Below are 21,124 nucleotides of genomic sequence, written 5' to 3'. Positions count from 1 at the left end.
ATGTTTTAGGCTCTGTTTTAGACTGTTTTGCCATTGTTTTTGGCTGGTTATTGCATTTGAGTCTTGTTTTGCATACCTCTAGTGTAATAGTCCTCACAAGCTTGGTGTTTTAGGCTTTTAGACACCCCTTATTTGAGTTGATTGCATTGTTTAGTGTTTTTCTCACGTCATTTCAGCACTTATAACCTTTGCAAGCTCCCTCATTTCTTCACTCTTTGTTTGCTTTGAGGGTTGTTTCAACCTTAGGATAGTTTAAGCTTGAGATTGAGGTTCATTGTTTAATGGTTTAATTCTCTTTTGGGGGTTCATTACCAACGGCATGACACCTCTCTCTTGCCTTAAACTACCCCTTGTTTGACACTTGCTTCTCTTTAGAGGACTTATCACCAATGGACTTAATTGGTTAAAGGATGGTTGGTAAATTAAAATGAGTAAAGTTGATACTAAAAGTGAGCAAAGATAAGAATTTGATTGTGTTTTGATGTGTTCAATCGGACGTTAATTGAACACAAGGAAAATTGGGACATTTCATACTCAAAGTGATGAAATGTGTCAAGTTTCCTAGATCTCCATTGCCCTTGATCTTGCATGATAGGGTGATGGTCTTGAGTCTTGTTTGTGCATTTATCAAACTTGTACAAATTGGTTCCTTAGCCATCATGTAATGAAATTGCTTGATTGATGGTTTGAGGACCAAGTGTAGCACTCCTTTGAGATATTTTGATGATAAGGAGGGATACACAGTACAAACAACTTGTGAGAATATCCTTTTTCTGCCCTATTTGCTCTCTGTTGGAGCATGGAATTGTGCATCACTAGTGGCCGGCAGGCCATCAGTGTTGGACGGCAACCCTTCAGTGGCGGCCAGCCGGTCACCAATGAATTTTGAGCAGTATGCTTGTGAAGCATGGCAGAGTTGATTTAGAGAAGGAAAATAGTGCAAGGGTTGTGCAACAGAGGCTTCCAAGGGCAAACAGTGGATGTTCTTCGGGTGGAAACCAAGCATGCATGGGCCTCCCTCGCTCCCCGGGACTAGTTCATTAGTTTAATTAGCAATTAATCATTTATTTGTTGTAATTAATTAGTTGTGGCTAATTAGTTTATTTTGTATTTATTTAATTAGCTTAGATTGATTAATTAAATTAGTTTGTGTTGTAATATTTAATTAGCTTAGCCTAGTTAAATTCTTAATTAGCTTAGATAGCTAGTTTATTCATTCAAGTTTTGTAATAATTAGTTAAGTAGTTTAGCTTAGCTAGTTTATTCATTCGGACTCTCCTTCGTGAGAGCATGATGTAATAACGTGCATGTCTTCCAACCCCACGTCTTTCTCCCTTTCATTTACCGGCTTTTGATGGTTAGATTAGGGACATGTTTCGATTAGCATATCGCATGTTTGCATCCATTCATTTTTATTGCATGCACTGATGCTCAACGCATCATTCAAACTGCATTTTTATTTCAATACTTTTTTGAATATGTGCTTAGACCGCATGTTATCAAATCGATCCATATGCCATATTTAGTAGCCGAGCCAATTTTGGTTGCATTCTTGCATGCGTTACATTAGACACTTGGCATAGTTAGGAATCATGCATTCTTCTAACTAGTTTTTCTTTTTTTGGGCTTGGAGTACTAGGTGAGTTTTTAGTGCTTTAGCATACTTGCATGAGTGTGAGCGATTGCCATGACCAGTATGCTTGCCATGAGGCCAAGCGCTTAATTGCTATAAACTGTTTGAATGCCCATGGATGAAGGCTTGTTGCTTGAATTGGAATGATTCAACGAATGAACGTTTTAAGCCCACTTTGTTAAGTGGCAAATTTGCAAACTTTAAGCCCACTTGAGGTGGCAAGACCAAACCCTTTTAAAAAAGAAAACATGAAATTGAATTGTTTCAATTTGAGCAAACTAGTCTATACTTGTTTGTGCGCATGACATAGTAATGCTAGCCTAATAAAATGGAACAAGAGCATATAATGTACATAAAAATCATATCATGATTAGTAGAGGCCGATCTTTGATCTAGCGAGCAAGGGTGCTCAATTCATGACCTTTTCCTCTTGTACCTAAGTTCCCGAGCCAAGGTAACTTTGGTGATGACGGACACGTGGTCTTTGGCACGAGTTATGGGTTTTCTAAATTTTCCTAAAAATAAAATATTTAGGTGACGACTCTGTATCTGGCAAAGCAGTCCATTTTTGGCAATTTGATTCAAAATTGATTTTCCAAAAAATTTGTCGGATTTGGACTCTTTGGTGTTTATCAATTTCACATTGCACTTGTGAGATTAGATTCAGAAGCACGGGAGTTGGAACTGTAGGGCTTCTTTCGAGTTTCCAAAAGGGGGCGCGAAAAGTCAAGCTACAGTTTCTGGCGACTCTACTTGGGAATTAGAGAACTTGACTCGAACTCATGATATGATATGATATTTTATATGTTTCTTTGCATTGCATTTGCATTGGTGCGTTTAAGTCATTGTGTTTGCCATCTGCTATTCCTAGACAGTTTGCTAAAGGCTTGCCTAAAAACTTGTCAAAAGGCTGACCAGTTGCGGGCTCTACCATGATGGGAACACAACCCTCGGATTTGGACTACCGTTGTACCATTTGATCCTCCTTTTATTTCTCATTGTTAGGTGTGAGAGGTATATTAGGTAGTCTTACTGAGGCACCTTTTTTGACCATTCGGCCTAGTTGCATATCGAAAGTCGTAGAGATTGTTCCAAACTAGGACATGATGTTTACCTAAATCTAGGATTGTGTGAAACACTTTGTTTTGAATAGTGAACCCTAATTCTTAACGAAACTACCTCCTCATAGGATTGTTTTGGCTCTCACTTAACTAGTATGTGCTTTTAGAGTGAACCTCTACAGGAATGTGCGTATCAGTTTCAAGCTGGGTATCAGATTTAGGGGCAGAAGTCAGTGTTGAGTGCAGTTCTACAGCTTTTGATTACAACTTGTGTTGTTCACATCTGAGCTGAGGTGCTGTGTGGTTTCTAATTTTTTTTGTCTTCTTTTTTACTTTATTTCTTTTTGCAAGGTAGTTTATCACAATTGCTTCATACAGTTCGGTTACCCTCCAAGCACTTTAGACCCGTGTGAGGAGACTTTACAGATCCGGAGATCTTGTTAGGGGACAACCGGTGTTTGCTTCACTCTCACTGGTTACTAGATGGAGGAGAGTTAGGCACAATTCACCAGTTCAACAATTACCTGCATCTAGCCAGGACCAATCTTCTACATCAAGGCTAGCAAGAGATCACTCGCCTATTCAGATGACTCAACACCCTGCGGTTAGTATGGAGGACTTGATCTGTCATCTCCAGCAAATTGTTGAAACTATGCAGCAAGATGCTGTCCGCCAAGCTGAAGTTATAGCCCATCAAGCTGAAGTGATAAATAGGCTACAGCAACAACAACCACAGCCGGTAGCGACTTCTGCTTCCCATGCACCCCTAGTGGGTATCCCAGCACCCGGAATTACTGCTAATGCCTAGGTTGAGAATCAAGGCAACCCAATAGACCTCATCCCACCACAAGCCTCCAAGGCACCGGTGTACCAAACTAAGGCGTCATTTGAATTTGAAGTTGACCTGATTGTACTAAAGGTCAACAAGCTGGAGAAGCTTCTCAAACGGGCACTGGGTGTGAACTCAATCTTTGACATCGAAGATGGATACACCGACTCTATAGTAACTTTGCTAGACCGGTTTAAAATGCCACACATAGATCGGTTCGATGGCTCTAGTGATCCTATGGTTCATTTGCGATTGTTCTCTGATATCCTACGGCCGATGGCCCTCACCAGACTTCAAAAGCTATCACTTTTCGACTGGACCTTGTCAGGAATAGTGGCTGTCTGGTATGCAAAGTTGAAGGACTCTGTGAAGCGGAGCTGGAAAGAAATGGTTGAGGCGTTCATCGCACAGTACTCCTACAATACCTAGATCGAGGTCACAACCTGTGATCTTGAGGCAACCCGTCAAGAGCCAAAGAAGGGTTTCTCAGACTTTGTAACTAGGTGGAGGGTCAAGGCTTCAATAATGACTACCAAGCCATCTGAGAAGGATCAAATCAGAATGGTGGTCTGCAATCTGCAAGAGAAATTATTGCAGAAGATGATAGTCTTGCCATCGTTCACATTCACTGAGCTCTACGAGCTAAGGGTTCAGATTTAAAACGCAATGAAACAGGGGTTGATAACCGATGAGAAGGAGCAGCCTGAGAGGCCTTTTACACGCAGTTCCAATGCAACCACGAGTGGAAGCACAACTGCGCGACCATGTGATGTGAGTGTTGTCACCACTACAGCTAAGACCACCAACCTTTTCGCCAGTACAACTCCACAAACCTCAAACAACCAGGCCCGTTCCCAGAGGACCTTTACTCCACTCTATATGCCTTTATCCCAAGCCTTGAGGGTGCTGATTAAAAAGGGGCACCTTAAGCTGTTAGAATAACGCCCATTACCCGACCCTCTCCCACCTAAACACAACCCAGCCAAATACTGTGCTTTTCACTAGCAGCACGGTCACGACATCGGCCAATGTTTTAGGTTGCATCATGAGATTCAAGATCTCATTGACAACAAGGTCATAACACCACCCCAAAAGCCAAATGTGACCACCAACCCTCTCCCAACCCACAACCAAGTTCCTCCACCTCGAAACTTAAACCTAATACATACACTAGCCATCCCATACGACCCAAGCGTATATATTACCCCTTCCCACCTACCCAAACTGGCCGTGTTCATCCCTGAAAGCACGGACTTGTGCATGATGGACATATCCACACTTCAACCTGAACTTGTGGTGGTGACGGAGGTAGAAGAATAGAGGTTAGCCAATATGAGTCCGCTGCCTGAGTGCTTTGAGGATTTGACTGAGGGGGTATACGACCCGTGCTGTTGCATTGTGCCAGTTGATCAAGCCAAGCCTGAAATGGTATTGCCAACAATAGCAGAGGTCAATGTGGTTAGAGAGGATGGCCCAAGTCAAGATCTAGATGATCTAGCAGAGCAGGAAGAGGACTTATACAATCTGTAGTTTTATGACGAATAAGATCAGCGGGATGTATAGATTGACTGGTTTGATCTGAATGAGTTGACAGACAACTCGGGGTGGTTAAGTGATGAACCTGACTGAAAGAAAGAAAATGAACCAAAATCTGAAGAAAAGGAAGCAAGAATAGTTGCAATGGCCGGAATGACTGAAAAAATGGGAAATTGTCGGAGAGCACCAGTATCAAGAATTGGGCACCGTGAGTACCGCGGATATAGAATAGGAAGCCGCGTTGAAGCAGTTTGAACAAGAAAGGGATCAAGACAAACAGGAAGCTGGAAAAGCCTAACACCCTACTGAGGATGTTTATGAGGTAAGAGTGATTAGAATGGAACCAAACAATTTCTTGTCGATTGCCAGAGGTGTATGGTGGGAAGATGATGATCTACATCTGGCCTACACTGAGGAGGATTGGAGTGAAGACCTGCCATACAATACTTGGTACTCTGAAGAGATTGACCATATGACAAGAAGTGGGCGGTATTTCAAGCCCCCACACTTGGACCAAGCTGAAGCCTCCGAGAAGGATAAAGAGGTTGAGAAGCAGAAGGAAAAACAGTTGGAAAAAGAGGCGGTGCTGAAATAGCTAAAGAAAATTCAGGCCGATATCTCAATCTGGGGTCTGCTTATGGCTTCTCGAGTGCATCAACAGGTTGTATTATCAGCGATGGATAAAGCCAAACTGTCTATTGACATGACTCTTGAACAGCTTATGGGTCTAATCTTCCCAGGAGGCACTGCACCAACTTTGACTTCTCAGACAAAGAGCTGCCGCCAAAAGGCTCAGCACATAACAAACCTTTGTACATATCAGTTGACTACAGAGAAAAATGGGTACCAGTGGTATTGGTCGATACAGGGTCGGCTATCAATGTCTGTCCGTCGCGCACAGTTTATACCATTGGCCTGAAACTAGTAGATTTCGTGCCTACAGCCCAAGTGATTCGGGTTTATGATAATACGAGCAGAGAGGTTATGGGCACAGTACAAATCAGAGTTCAGGTGGGCCCATCTCAACAGGATATTAAGTTTCATGTCCTGGATGTGTCAGCCACTTTTAATCTACTGTTAAGAAGACCTTGGTTACATCAAGTGAAAGCCGTCTCTTCTACCCTCCACCAAATGCTGAAATACCCTCATGGGAAGAGGGTGGCTATTGTGTTCGGGAATTCATCTATCCATCATCCGTCAGAGGTAACTACACTTGTGCTGGAAATTGTTCATGGTGAAGACGATGTTTTCCTTTCAAGGTTCACTTTAGCTGAGGCCTGAACAGTGCAAACCATCTTGGCAGCTGATGAGGGCTTATATGTCAACGCCCAATCAATCTATTTCATAAACAAGCTACAACATGTACCAGGAATGGGGTTGGGAAAAAGTGGCCGGAAAGGCATCACAGCACTGGCTGATGTGCCACATGATCCGCATACCTTTGGCCTTGGCTATACGCCTACCAAAAAGGATTGGGTTAGGAGAGGAAAAGAGATGACAGGCAAGGCTAGAGCTAAGCAGACATGGGAAGCGCTATGAGCTTAATCACAAGCTGATCTGGGGAACACTGAATGGCCATTTTGTTTAGGAGGGAGAGGAATTCCCATTTTGTGGCTTTCTTGAGCCGTAGATGAATTCTGAGAAACAGCGTGTTCCCGGCTTTGAAATCTTCTTTGACTTGTAGCTACAAGACAGTGATATAGAGGAAAAGGCTGAACTGACTGCTGAAGTTGAGCAGAGAATAGAAAATTACTTAGACAGCAGTGAACTTGAAGTAGGGGCAGCACTGGCATGTCTCCTTTCAGATTCTCCGGCCGACTTAGAGAGCTTGGGAGATAACCTGACCATCTCCATGATCAGGGATCAATCGGGTGTGAACCCTTCTAGCAGCATTTTGGATGCATCTGACGCACCATCTCTCGTTTGGCAGCTAGAGGAAGGCTACCTGTCTAGTAGTTCTGAGTCTGGTAGTGAGTCAGAATCTAATTCCACAGAGTCTGTGGAGTTTGAATCAGATTCCGGTTCTTTTGAGTCTAAGTCTGGTATTCTTGGGGATAGGGCTGCAAATGAACCGAGCTGTTCATGAACAAGCTCGGCTCGACTCGTTAAGGGCTCGACTCGGCTTGTTTAGTAAATGAGCTGAGCTCGAGCTCGAATATTAGGCTCGTTTAATAAACGAGCCGAGCTCGGGCTTGCATAAGCTCGGCTCGTTTATCTTTATTTAAATTATATAATAAATATATTATTTATATATTAAATAATATATAAATATATATATAAATAATAATATAAATACATTTTTTATATATTAAATAATATAAATAATATTTTTTATGTAAATATTTATATTTAAATAATATAAATAATATTAAAAAAAATTATCGAGCCGAGTTGAGCTCAATAAACGAGCTCGATAAGTAAACGAGTCGAGCTTGAGCTCAGCAAAGCTCGGCTCGACTTGGTTCATTTGCAGCCCTACCTGGGGGTGATAACCCGGATGCCAAGGTTTTGTCCAAGTTGTTCTTTTCTTTTTCTTTTGAGTCGATTGTAACCGAATAGCTGGATGAGATGGACTTTATGAATGAGAATGCTGCTACCGATTCTAAGTATTTTTCTGTGTCGCTTGTTTATTGCATTGATCAAGATTTTCAAAATTTTAATGAAAATGAAGAGGAAGGAATTCCTCTGGTTTTGAAAAATTTGATTAATTGAGAGAATGAGAGGTTTGCAAAACTCCTTGCTGATGAAATCATTGCTTTTAATGTGGGTACTGAGAAATATCCGCGTCTGGTCTAGATCAGGTCCACGTTGTCTTCGGAGGAGCGTGAGTGCTTAGTCGCTTTATTAAAATATTTTAAAGATGTTTTCGCCCAGTCCTACGAAGACATGCCTGGAATCGATCCTGAGATTATACAGCATCGGATCCCTCTTGACCTCGAGGCTCGACCCGTCAAATAGAAGCTGCGGAGAATACGTTCGGATTGGGCTTTGAAGATCAAAGAGGAAGTTACCAGGCAGATAGACGCATGGTTCTTGCTAGTATCTGAGTATCCAACTTGGTTAGCCAACATTGTCCCAGTGCCGGAGAAAGATGGCAAAATTTAGGTGTATGTGGATTTCAAAGATCTGAATAAGGCCAGTCTGAAGGACGATGCTGCACATCGATGAGTTGGTGGACTTCACCTCAGGTCATGCGTTTCTCTCCGTCGTGGATGGATTTTCTGGGTATAACTAGATTCTGATGGCGCCTGAGGACAGAGAGAAAACCGCCTTCACTACGCCTGGGGAACCTAGTACTATCGGGTGATGCCGTTTGGACTGAAAAATGTCGGGGCTACCTATCAAATGGCTGCAACCACAATTCTACATGATATGATCCACAAAGAGGTCGAGGTGTATGTGGATGACATGATTGTCTAGTCTAAAGAAAGAGACGGCCACTACACCGCTTTGAAGAAATTCTTTCAAAGGATCAGAGAATACATACTGAGGTTGAATCCGTAGAAGTGTACTTTTGGTGTAATAGCGGGGAAAATGCTGGGTTTCTTGATCACACAGAGGGGCATCGAGGTAGATCCTTCCAAGATTAAGGCCATCCTAGAAATGTCACTACCAAGGACTGAAAAGGAGGTGCGAGGCTTTCTGGGTAAAGTGCAATTCATAAGACGGTTTATTTCTAAATTAACCTTGACTTGTGAACCACTTTTTGGTCTCTTGAAGAGAGGAAAGAAATTTCGATAGGATGATCGATGTCAATTCACTTTCGAGCAGATTAAGCAGTATCTTCAGAATCCTCCTGTGTTGTCGCCACCAGAGCCAGGGGAAGCCTTTGATTCTGTATCTGTAAGTAACGGACACAATGATGAGATGCATGCTTGCTCAGGAATCTGAGGATATGGTGGAGAAAGCCATCTATTATTTAAGCAAGAAAATGCTGGAATACGAGACCCGTTACACTCTGTTGGAGAAAGCTTACCTAGTCTTGGTATGGGCTACCAGGAAGTTGAGGCACTACTTGTTAGCTCACTCTGTAATTCTGGTTTCGAGATTAGATCCCATCAAATATCTATTTGAGAAACTAGTGCTTACGAGTAGGCTAGCCCGTTGGTTGTTTCTTCTTTCTGAATTTGATATGAAGTATGTTACTCGCAAGTCGATCAAAGGGAGAGCAGTAGTGGAGTTTCTGGAAAATCACCCAGTGGAAGGGGATAAAGCGGTAGAATACCTGTTCCCAGATGAAGCCATTCAGCAAGTCGAGGAAGAGATTTGGAGAATATATTTTGACGGAACGTCTAACCAATACGGTTATGGGATAGGTGTCTTACTGATAGCATGCGACAATTCCCATATACCTTTAGCCTTTAAACTTTGGTTCAAGGTATCCAATAACAAAGCAGAATATGAGGCGTGTATCGCTGGTTTAGAAGCCGCCCTGGAACTAGGGGCAAAACGGTTGGACGTTCTCGGGGACTCGAACCTAGTTGTGTCTCAAGCAAATGGAGACTAGAAGGTCAAAGAAGAAAAGATGAAGATTTATTACCAGACCTTGGACGTTCTGATTCCTAGGTTCGAAAAGCTAACTTTCACTCATCTACTAAAAGAGAACAATAGGTTCGCTGACGTCTTATCAACTCTATCTTCTATGATAGACATTCCACTTGGAGTCCGGATGTGTCCGATCATCATTGAGCAGAGATACACGTCAGCCTACAAGACTATCGCCGCAATAGATGAAGCACAAGATCAAAATCCTTGGTACTATGATACCTGGAACTTCTTGGAAAAGGAGGTTTATCCACCAGGGGCAAATACCAAAGACAAAAGAGCAACACTGCAGATGGCCGTTCAATTTATCATCTACAGAGGTAAACTGTACAAGAGGGGTCATCTGGGAATGCACAAGTTGTGTGTCGACGAACAGGAATCAAAGCGCCTAATGGAGGCCATCCATGGGGGAGAGTGCGAAGCACACATGAACAGAGTAATGTTAGCCCAGAAGATTCTCAGGCAAGGTTACTATTGGTCTACTATGGAGAAGGATTGTATTTGGTTTGTTCGACGATGCCACAAATGCCAAATTTATGCTAATCGTATGAATATCCCGCCGTCGAAGCTGTACAACATGACTTTACCATGGCCTTTCTTAGTCTGGGAAATCGATGTCATTGGGACAGTTACACCGAAAGGGTCGAATGGGCATGAATACATTCTGGTGGCAATTGATTACTTCACGAAGTCGGTGGAAGCTCAGTCTTACGCAGTGTTGAAAGCAGCGCATATGGCTAAGTTCATTCGAAACAACATTATTTGCCGTTATGGAGTCCCAAACGAGATCATTTCAGATAATGGCTCCCATTTAAAAAAAGAAGTGATTGGCTTGTTAGAGAAATACAACGTGGCTTTCCATAAGTCATTTACATACCGACCGCAAACCAACGGAGCTATTGAGGCCACCAACAAGAACATCAAGCATATTTTGTAGAAAATGGTTGAGACCTACAGGGACTAGCCAGACAAATTGCCATTTGCACTCTGGGGCTATAGGACTTCAATACGAACATCTACAGGGGCAACTCTTTATTCTCTTCTCTATGGGATGGAAGCTGTTCTGCCAATCGAAATAGAAGTCCTGTCTCTGCGAGTTATGGCTGAGTGTCAAATAGTAGAGGCAGACTGGCAGCAGAGTAGGTTCGAAGAACTGATGTTGTTTGATGAAAGAAGGCTGAAAGTATTATACCATGTTCAGGGTTATCAACGCAGGATTGCCAGGGCTTTTAACAAGAAGGTTAAGTCCCGAAATCTCAAATAAGGGGATTTGGTGCTGAAAGACAACTGAGCTCCCATCCATGACCCTAGGGGCAAGTTCAGACCCAATTGGACTGGTCCTTATATCATCAAAACTATCTAGTTGGGTGGAGCTGTTATTCTTATGGACCTAGATGGCCTAAAATTTTCCCAACCGATCAATATGGACAAGTTGAAGAAATACTATCCCTGAGAGGCTCACTAGGCCGAAAACCTAAAAGGGCGACCTAGGCAAAAGTTAGAGTACAAAAAATTAGAAATAAAGAAAAACTAAGTTCGCAAGGTTGAAAACCCTAAAGGGCGGCCTTGGAAAAAGTTAGAGTGCAAAAGGAGAGTGTTAATACTCAAGTGAACCTGAACCGAACTACGTAAGGCCTAATTCCTATCTTCGGGATATGTAGGCAGCTTCATCCTGAAGTTCGGCCGTAAACACCTCCAATTTCAACTGTCCTGTCCATGTGTTTGATCAGGTCATCTTTGTCTATTCTTTATCTGAGAGTTCGGTTGTGATCTCTATTCCGAGAGAAAAGCTAGATACAGTGCTGAGTAGTGCTATTTAGTCTAGGGGCAATTTGTGATCTTTAGATTCGGGGTTGTACATCTTGTGGAAAGATTCCATGCGTGTCAAGTGGTGTTCCATTTCGAAAATGGTTTTGAAAAGTTTTGATAAAAGTTGATTTTGTTCAAATTTTGCCTTTTACAACTTAGACCATTTTTGGACTAAAAGGAAAATTTTTAGTGCTCATAACTTTAATTTCATTGATTTCAATACAAAGTTCTCCAACTCTCGACACAAATCAAAGTTTCTTTTATTACATTCAAAAAACTGGAAAAGAAAGGTCAAAGCAATAAACTAAGGGCATAGATGAGTTAGGTGCTCCTGCGTCCCCCGCTTATTCTCGTGGAAGCTTCTAATGCCAAAGTGGTCTCGGTTAGTGCCTCATTCTCGAGCCAAGCCAGACACTAGCCAGAAAGAGCACAACTGAAACTAGGGGCTAGAAGCTCTCTTGTCCTCCAAGCAGTGAGGTACCTAGCCAAATGTGAACCTCGGATGGGGAGTGAAATCGAGTACTCTACCCCCTCCTTTGGGCGAGTTTGATCATGTCCAAACTAACGTCTGAACCAGAACGGAAAGTAGAATACACAGTGTGTAAGGTCGATCAGCTGTATGCCAGGTTGCCGAGTCATACTGTAGCTTATTTCAGTCAGATTAAGCTAGGGGCAATGCCAAGCAATGTCAACAGCAAACTTGTTGCACATCTAGTGGCACCACCATCCCTTGTTGGGGAGATCCACTAGCTGTTGGTGAAAAAAGTATGTTCGAGCTGAGTATGTAGGGCAAGAGTCTACCACTTTTAGCTTGTCTATTAGCCACACCTAGGGAGGGATGAAAGAAAAGAGAGATTAAAGAATAGAGAGATGTATGTTGAGAGAAAAGTGAGAAAAGGGCTTTGAGAGAAAAAAACAGAGCAGGAGTGCCGAGTGATGTAAGAAACACATATGAGAAAGGGTGGGAAACATTACCTGCAGATGTAGTGGACTCTCTGCGAATTTGGTAGTGTCTCGCCGATGGAAGGCATCTAAGACCATCAAAGTCTCGGCCAGCACCAAGCCAATGCAACTCTTGCCCTTTTTCAGGCCTTATGCCACTTCAATCAAGCGAATACTAGACCCGCCGAAACTAAGGGCAAGAAGGAAATGTGTAAACATGCACAAGCAAAGGGCGTGTTGCCGAAAACTCCGCCAAAGAAGGTTACCTCGGTCACCGACATCAGAAAATCGATGAATTAAGCTGGGAATATCTATTCCTCCGTTATGAACCAAGGATCGAGCCTCATGTAGAGTGAGCCCACACAACCGTCCCAAAGCTTGGACGTGGCCAAAACGGGGCTAAGGTATGATTTCCTCGTTGCACTGGAATTCCATTAGCGCCTGAAATTCTTCGATTGTTGGGAATATCTCTTGTCTCCCAAAGCTAAAGACGTGTGTAATTGGATTCCAACATCTAGCCATGGCATGAAGGAAAGGAAAACAAAGTGGAGAACAACTCAGCGGGAAAAGTGTATTTATGCCAAAACCCCGAAAATTCACCTTTTCCGAGCCATCTAAAGTCGTAATCTAATCCAAGAGTTTTTCGAGGAGAAATGGTTCATTTTATGAAGAATTTGCAGTTGAAATGAAGAAACCACAAAGCTCAATTTTTTGTAGAAGATAAGGCAGTAAGTGGAAACGAGGTGTCAACAATCTGGAGGTTCTACACATTGGTGGCCGGCAGGCCATTCCTTGTAGCCGGCAGGTGGCCGACAAATTCCTATTCTGGCCGGCACCCTCCCTCTCAGGTCTGCCGTTCGCCTTTGTGCTGAACAGTGCTGGAAGCATATGTTTTGTTCTGCTCTAGGTCTTGTTTTAAGTCTTTTTGGTTTTAGCAAGATTTGTCGAGTTGTATTGAGTTGTTTTGTTTATCTAGTTGTTGTTTTGTTTATCGAGTTGTATGTTATATTTTGTATTTTAATTGTTGGTTGGTTCATTACCCGATTAAGCATTTTATTTTAATCAAGCGCTCTTGGTTTCGATTCCATGTCCATTTCATGCATATATGGTGTTCATGATGTAAAAATGACAACACTTTTTTCATAAAAATTGCCGATTTTATTCCGATCATATCTTTTTTTACAAAATAAGAGTACAAGTTTTAAAGCAAATAGAATTTCCTAAAGCTACATATGTGCTAATGCTACTAACAAAAAGACACTAAGCAAAGTACAATAAATCAGTGTCAGTCATCTCAGGCTCGAGAGGCCCTCTTCGTCCTCTTCTTGGGGAGAGACTCAGAGCTGTCTCTATCAGCGCCACCGTCTGACTCAGATGCTAAGCTAGAACCAGAATCATCACCGCTCTCTGCTCTAGAGCTTGACTCAACATCACCTCCTCTTAGATCTCAAGCCACCATTATCTCCACTCTCGGCGGACTTAGATTGCGGAGTCACTGCCTCTCCGGAGTCATTGGTTTCAGCATCGTCGTCACTCAACACTGGCTGCGAAGGGCTCCTCTGGTCTCGACCATGACGCTCTTCTCAGCTACGTGCTGGGGCCCGTCTCTCTCTCCTCTCTGCTACTGGAGGAGGTGGTGATGGTGTAGGCACAATCGCCGCTGCTGGTGCTCTCGGTACAGCTGGACCCTGAAAAAATACAGAACTGGCATATCAGATACAATGTATAGTTGTAGATGCAGTATGATGAAAGTAGTGGAATGCAATGAGCCAGATACAGTACAAATACAGTACAGTATGTCAGTGCAGCATACCAGCGTGATGTGACAAGGGGCAAAATACATACTGTGATATGAGTATCAATGCTTCAGTAAGAATGATGTGCACAACAGTGTGAAAAATACTAAAATGCGGGCAGAAAACAGGGGAAAATACTTGGATGCCATGGAGACTGAGCAGTGCCTCCCTCCTCAATATTATGCTCTCGAACGAGGCTACTAGCTTGAGCAAGCCCTCAGTGTACCCTGGGGGTGCCTGTAAATGCATTGGGTATGATCAGTATCTAGAAGGAACAAATATCAAAAAGGAAATGGAAAGCTGGAGAAAATATGATACATACCGGAGGTGCGTCGTGAGCCCGAGCGTATTTATGTCTGGCCTCTGCTGGCTTGATCAGAATCTGATAGGATGTTTGGGCCGTCCTCCAACATGTCAGTATTGTCGGGATCTCTAGCCAACTGGTAGCCTGTCCAGCGGGAGGAGCACCTCCAGTCCTGGCCCTCGTCACCCGAGTCTTACCTGCCATAGAGGCACCTGCTCCTCTGCCTGCATGAGCGCCCGTCAAGGGAGGCATAAGATGTGCCCGGATGAATGTTGAGTAATCCTTCTCCCCATGGAAGTAGTAGGCATCCAAGCCCTCCGTGAATTGGATCATCTCCTAAAAGGAGAGGCTCTTCGTAGCCCTCATAGATGCTGGAGGCGTCATAGGAACTACTGGCTCAGGTAAACCCAGGGTCTAGCGCATGAACCGCTGTAACAAGCCCGCGGGGGACCTCGCTACAGCTCGGACTCGACTTTGTTAGTCACGGTTCTAAGTCTGAACCAAAGAGTCCAAATCCGGCAAATTGTTTTTGAGAAAACAGATTTTTTTTTGAAAGAAGTGCCAAACATGGACTGCTTTGCCAGATACAGAGTCGCCACCTAAATATTTTATTTTGGGAAATTTAGGAAACCCCGACTTGGTGCCAAAAGGCCACGTGTCCGTCATCACCAAAGTTGCCTCGGCTCGGGAACTTGGGTACGATTGGGGAAGGTCACTTCGTGAGCACCCCCGCTCGCCCGGTCATAGACCGGACTCTACTAACCATGATATCAATTTTTGAAAACATTGTGAGTTCTTATTTCGGTTTATTAGCCTAGGTTACTATGTGATGCGCACAACATACAAATATAGACCAGGTCACCCGAATTGGAACAAAACATTTCATGCTTGTTTTCGAAAATGGTTTGCTACCCGCAGGTAGGCTTGAAACAATTGATGATTTATTCCAATTCAGATAACTCAACCTTCACCCACAGGCATTCAGGCAGTTATATCAGATAAGCACATAGCCTCATGGTAAACATGCTATTCATGGCAGCACTCACACGCATGTAAGGATGCTAAAGCATAAAAACTTACCGAGTACTCCAAGCCAAAAATAGACACTTATTAGAAATCATGCATGAATCCTAAGTATACAGAAATGTCTAATGCAACACATGCAAAATGCAACTATAGCAGGCTCGGCTATTCTAAGATGGCATATGAAATGTTACAACTATCATGTATCCAACTTTGAAATTGAAAGTACAATGTAGTTAGTATGATGCGCCGAGCCCGGTGCATGCAATACAGATGAATGATGCAAACATGCTGTCATACTGTATGCTAATTGAAATATGCCCTAATCTAACCATCAAAAGCGGATAAATAAAAGGGAGAAAGACGTGGGGTTGGAAGATATACATCACACTCACGCACACTTATTACAGTTGTGCCCTCACTCGGAGGGTCCGAATAAATATACAGTCCAAATATTACAGTCCCAAATAAAAGAATATTACAGCCCAAAATATTACAGAATCCTAATTAATTAACAAATTAATTAAGAAAGCAAATAAAACTGGCATGCAAGCCAGGGACTGCCTTGCTTCTGATAGATGATGCATGTCCGGATTGTCTTGCGCGGAAATCCACCGGAATGCCCCAATTAGCCTCTGTTTACACCTGTCCTTGAAATGCGTGCCAAGTCCCAAAACGTTGCTGATTCCTGATTTTGCTGCAACAGAGAGCAGGAAAGGGGCATAGCAATGTATTTGCACAAATATATGCATGTCTCGATCCTCGTGCCACCAATCACGCATACCGAGGCATGATGGCCGAGGAGTCGAAATGCACAACTCAATATAGGATGAATGCACATGAAACTACAGCTAAAACCTAACTCCATCATGGATAATCCGGAGTGTCAGTGACTGGGGAATTGAGACACATTCCGTCACTCGGAGTACGAAATGTACCTCGTTTCCCGTGCCCGGGCTAACTCCTATTCCGGACATGATGCAATATGCATGGTATGCATGAAATGCGACCAAGATATAATCCTAACATACTCAATGTTATGGAATGATATGCCTCGAAATACGTGCATGCAGGTACGCAAACCGAGAAAATGGCAGAATGCAATCTAAGATACAACCTAGTACGCATAATGCTATGAAAATGATATGTCTCGAAATGCGTGCACACGGGCACGTAAACCGAGAAAATGCATGAATGCAATGAAAATGAGGTGCCTTGAAATGCGTGCACGCGGGCACGCAAACCGAGGCGGTGACAGAATGTGAAGGAATGATATGGAAATGACAAATGGGCTTATACCAACATGAGTGAGCCTCAGCCACACTCACATAGGATGCCGGCGGATAAAAAATGAAGTGTCTCGAAATGCGTGCACACGGGCACGCAAACCGAGGCAATGACAAAATATGATGGAATGATATGGAAATGACAAATGGGCTTATACCAACATGAGTGAGCCTCAGCCACACTCACATAGGATGCCGGCGGATAAAAAATGAAGTGCCTCGAAATGCATGCACACGGGCACGCAAACCGAGGCAATGACAAAATATGATGGAATGATATGGAAATGACAAATGGGCTTATACCAACATGAGTGAGCCTCAGCCACACTCACATAGGATGCCGACGGATAAAAAATGAAGTGCCTCGAAATGCGTGCACACGGGCACGCAAACCGAGGCAATGACAAAATATGATGGAATGATATGGAAATGATAAATGGGCTTATACCAACATGAGTGAGCCTCAGCCAGACTCACATAGGATGCCGGCGGATAAAAAATGAAGTGCCTCGAAATGCGTGCACACGGGCACGCAAACCGAGGCAATGACAAAATATGATGGAATGATATGGAAATGACAAATGGGCTTATACCAACATGAGTGAGCCTCAGCCACACTCACATAGGATGCCGGCGGATAAAAAATGAAGTGCCTCGAAATGCGTGCACACGGGCACGCAAACCGAGGCAATGACAAAATATGATGGAATGATATGGAAATGACAAATGGGCTTATACCAACATGAGTGAGCCTCAGCCACACTCACATAGGATGCCGGCGGATAAAAAATGAAGTGCCTCGAAATGCGTGCACACGGGCACGCAAACCGAGGCAATGACAAAATATGATGGAACATGGCAAAAATGATATGCAAGCATGCTAATGGAATTTCAGCACTAAAATATGGGGGAAAACAGTCCCGAAATGAGGCGAAATGACATGAAATGCAAGGAAATGTCCCGAAATGAAACATTAGGCACTCGAAATGACCTATAGCTATGCCAAACATGCACAATATGGACATGCAATGCAAAGACAGAAGCTAGACAGTCCCAAAAGATGCACTTTCACAGTTATAAACATGGCCAAACAGCAAGCATAGGTAGGGGAAAAATAGCATGCAAGAATAGGGGCCAAAAGAGGGGTAATGAAGCAAGTGGTATAAGCAAAACCCAAACTGAAAAATTTCCTTCTACAACACTGAAGAGGGACCAAAAATATGAATATTTACAGTATATGGAAGCCTCAAAATCAGTATACAAATATGCTAAAAATGTGATGCAAAATGAGGCTCAAAAGGTGCTATAACATGAAGTATACAAAATAATCACCAAATAGAAAAAAAGTGTGAATGAAACATGAAGTATAGGCCAAAATAAGCCCACTTTCAGTTCGGACCAAGGTCCAAAAACAGAAGCAAATGGGGCTGCCAATTTATGCAAAAATGGGGCCAAATAAGGGATATAACTACAAGTGATACATGGAGGCACCAAAAAATGTTGAGCCCTTCTCCAATGTTGAAGAGGGGCTCAAAATAAGCCTAATATCAGTTTACCACATGCTCGAAAATAAATTTCTCATGGGCCAAAAATAGCATGCAAAATCATGACATATAAGAGGATCAATGAAGCAAGTGTATTATGGAGGGCTCAAACAGGGTTGAGCCCTTAATGAAAGGTGAAGATGAGCTCAAAAGATGGCCCTTTTCAGTTAGGGCCGGAGCTTGAAACAAAAAGGAAGTGGGGCTTACAAATAGATCAAGAAAAAGGGTCAAAAGGGTAAAAGTATTACTTACCCTTGAAGACTCAAACTTTTGTTGCTTCTTGGATGAATTTGCAGCTTCTTAAGCCTTTGAGAAACCTTCCTTGTTGCTGGAAATGAGATGGTGGTGGTAGAGCTTGGTGGTGTAGAAGGAATGATGGTTAGGGACTTAGGGTTTTTTCAAGAATTGAGAAGGAAGAAGATGGAGTTGAGTATGGATGCTTGAAGGAGAGTTTTTCTAACTCTAACAAAGGAGGCCACCAGCTGGTTATAAGGGTTCAAAAGGGGGTGTAAAGGTGGGGGAAAAGGAGAGTAAAATTCCCCCACAAAATATCCCCCGGATAAATATCTTGTCTGGGGGATATTGCCCCACAGCTGTAAAGTGCACAGTGCAAGGAACACGGCCGGCCTATCACTTTTGTTGGAGGTGGCCGGCCGGCCACACCCCCTAGCCGGCCGGCTAGGGGTCAAAAGGTTCAATGAGATTTTCTGGCCGGCCAGCTACTAGGGAGGTACTCCTATGTGTGTACAACACAACCATGTGGTTAAAATTCCAAGAAAGTGGGTCTAAGGGGTTCAACATTAGCTCGGAAAGAGGGGTTCAAAAGGGTCAATTTGAATTACTGGCCGGCCATGAACTTTTAGGGGCCTCCCAGGTGTGTACATCACAGATATGTGGTTCAAAGTTTAAGAAAAAGGGTCCAAGGGGTTCAACATTAGCCCGGAAGAAAGGGGTCAAAAGGGTCAGGTAACCTTAATGGCCGGCCACCAACTTTTAGTGGCCTCTCAGGTGTGTAGATCACAGATATGTGGTTGAAAGTTGGCAACACTAACCCTAGGGTGTTCAACATTAGCCCGGAAGTTGGAAAAACGGGCGCCGGGAGGCTCCGGAGGATGTATAACTGGCTGCTGCAACAATTGCTGGCCTTCCACCCTTCAGTGACCTCTCCAGTGATAAAACAGAGGTACCTGCCAAAAATGAACGAAAACCGTTGCAAAACGAATGCTCGGGGACCAAAACACGCAGTTCGGGGTCCTGAAAATGGGCTGTTAAGCACCGAAAATGGCGTTCGACCACGAAGTGGGTTTCTCAGCCCCCAGTGTCCCTCAACAGGGAGCAAATAGGAAGTATGCCAAAAATCAGAGCAAAAGGAGATGGTTAAGCGGTCCCGAACCGAGGCACACGGCCAACGGTCCCGAAAACCGGGAACCGGACTCCGAAATGGGCAAAATGGCCTACGGCCACCAAATGTAGCCTACGGACATTGAGAGACGGTCTACGGGACCTCTCCCTTCCCTTAGGAAAAGAAACAGAGAAAACCGAGTCTGGTTCGCAAACCGAGACAAGGCACAGAAGAGGGTTCGGAAGTCTGGAGGCAGGGCTCATGGCCGCGACTCTGAGACTTCTGAACGAGCACGATATGCAACATCACCAAGCGCTCAATCGGTGACGTCTGAGTCTTAAGGTCGGTCAAAAATGGGGTGTCTACAACTGCTCGCTTAGGAACCAGGCTCGACAAACCGGGCCCTCTAGCAGAAGTCAAAAATGGGAAGCCCCCCAGGCTCCGACATACTCATCCCTGACTCCAGCCGGCATCAATGCCCAAGGCTGCCAAGAGATCTGCAAATAGAGAATGCACAGATTGTTAGTTGCCATCAGATATCGAAGTATGAATTAGAGTCGAAATAAAGAAAAAATAATAATAATAGTGAATTTTGGGTTACCTCCCCCGTAGCCACTGTGTCGAAGTACCGGCAGAAGAATGCGAAGGTCTCCTGGGTCCTCCGCAGGCATCTGCCGTCGTACCGATGAAAGTATGGCACAACAGGGGGTATCTTCACCTCTGGCTCTGGAGCAAGGGTCGGGAAATATGCATATACCCAAAGCTGGAAGGAAAAGGCAACAGTGAGTATATAGAGTGCAGGTACAGAGAACGCAGAATGCAGAATGTAGAATGCAGAAAGCAGAATGTGTATACAATGTACAGAAGGTACAGGTGCAGAATGTAGATAGCAGAATGTGTAGCACAGTGTACAGAGAGTACAGATACAGAGAATGCAAAATGTGCGATGCAAAAAGCGCAAAGTACAGATGTAAAAAATGCAATATGCAGTATACAGAAAGTGTAAAGTAAAAAGCACAGAAATGGAAGATAGACAATGTAAAGCAGAAATATAAAGTGTACCTCCCAAACTCTCCAATAGCCTTCGACCTTGTCTCCCCCCTTGCGGGATGTCGAGCTCATATAGACATATAGTGTCGCAAGGCCAGCTCCTTCCCAGTCATAGAGCCGGACCTGAGGTAATTCCACCAAAGCGCTCAGTAGATATAGCCCTACGGTGTTCCACCTATTCGCAAACAAGGTGGTACCGAAGAGGAACATCAACAAGCCCCGAGCATACTGCTCAGGCTCCTTTGGGGTCTCTGGCTCTCTCCTGTGAAAATGCTTGGCGAACCAGTTGTAGCGGACGATGGCTGGTCGGAAGAGAGGTAGGCGTGCTCCTAACAGGTGAAGCCAGGCGGCCTCCTACTCGCCCATGTCCATATCGTAAGGGATCGGATCACCCCCTACTTCTACGTCTGTGAGCATGGAGAAA

The sequence above is a fragment of the Camellia sinensis genome, chromosome 1 (assembly GCF_055761805.1).
Source record: "Camellia sinensis isolate YWXY chromosome 1, ASM5576180v1, whole genome shotgun sequence".
NCBI lineage: Eukaryota > Viridiplantae > Streptophyta > Magnoliopsida > Ericales > Theaceae > Camellia > Camellia sinensis.
The sequence above is the reverse complement of the archived record's forward strand: the minus strand, read 5'-3'. Positions refer to the sequence as shown.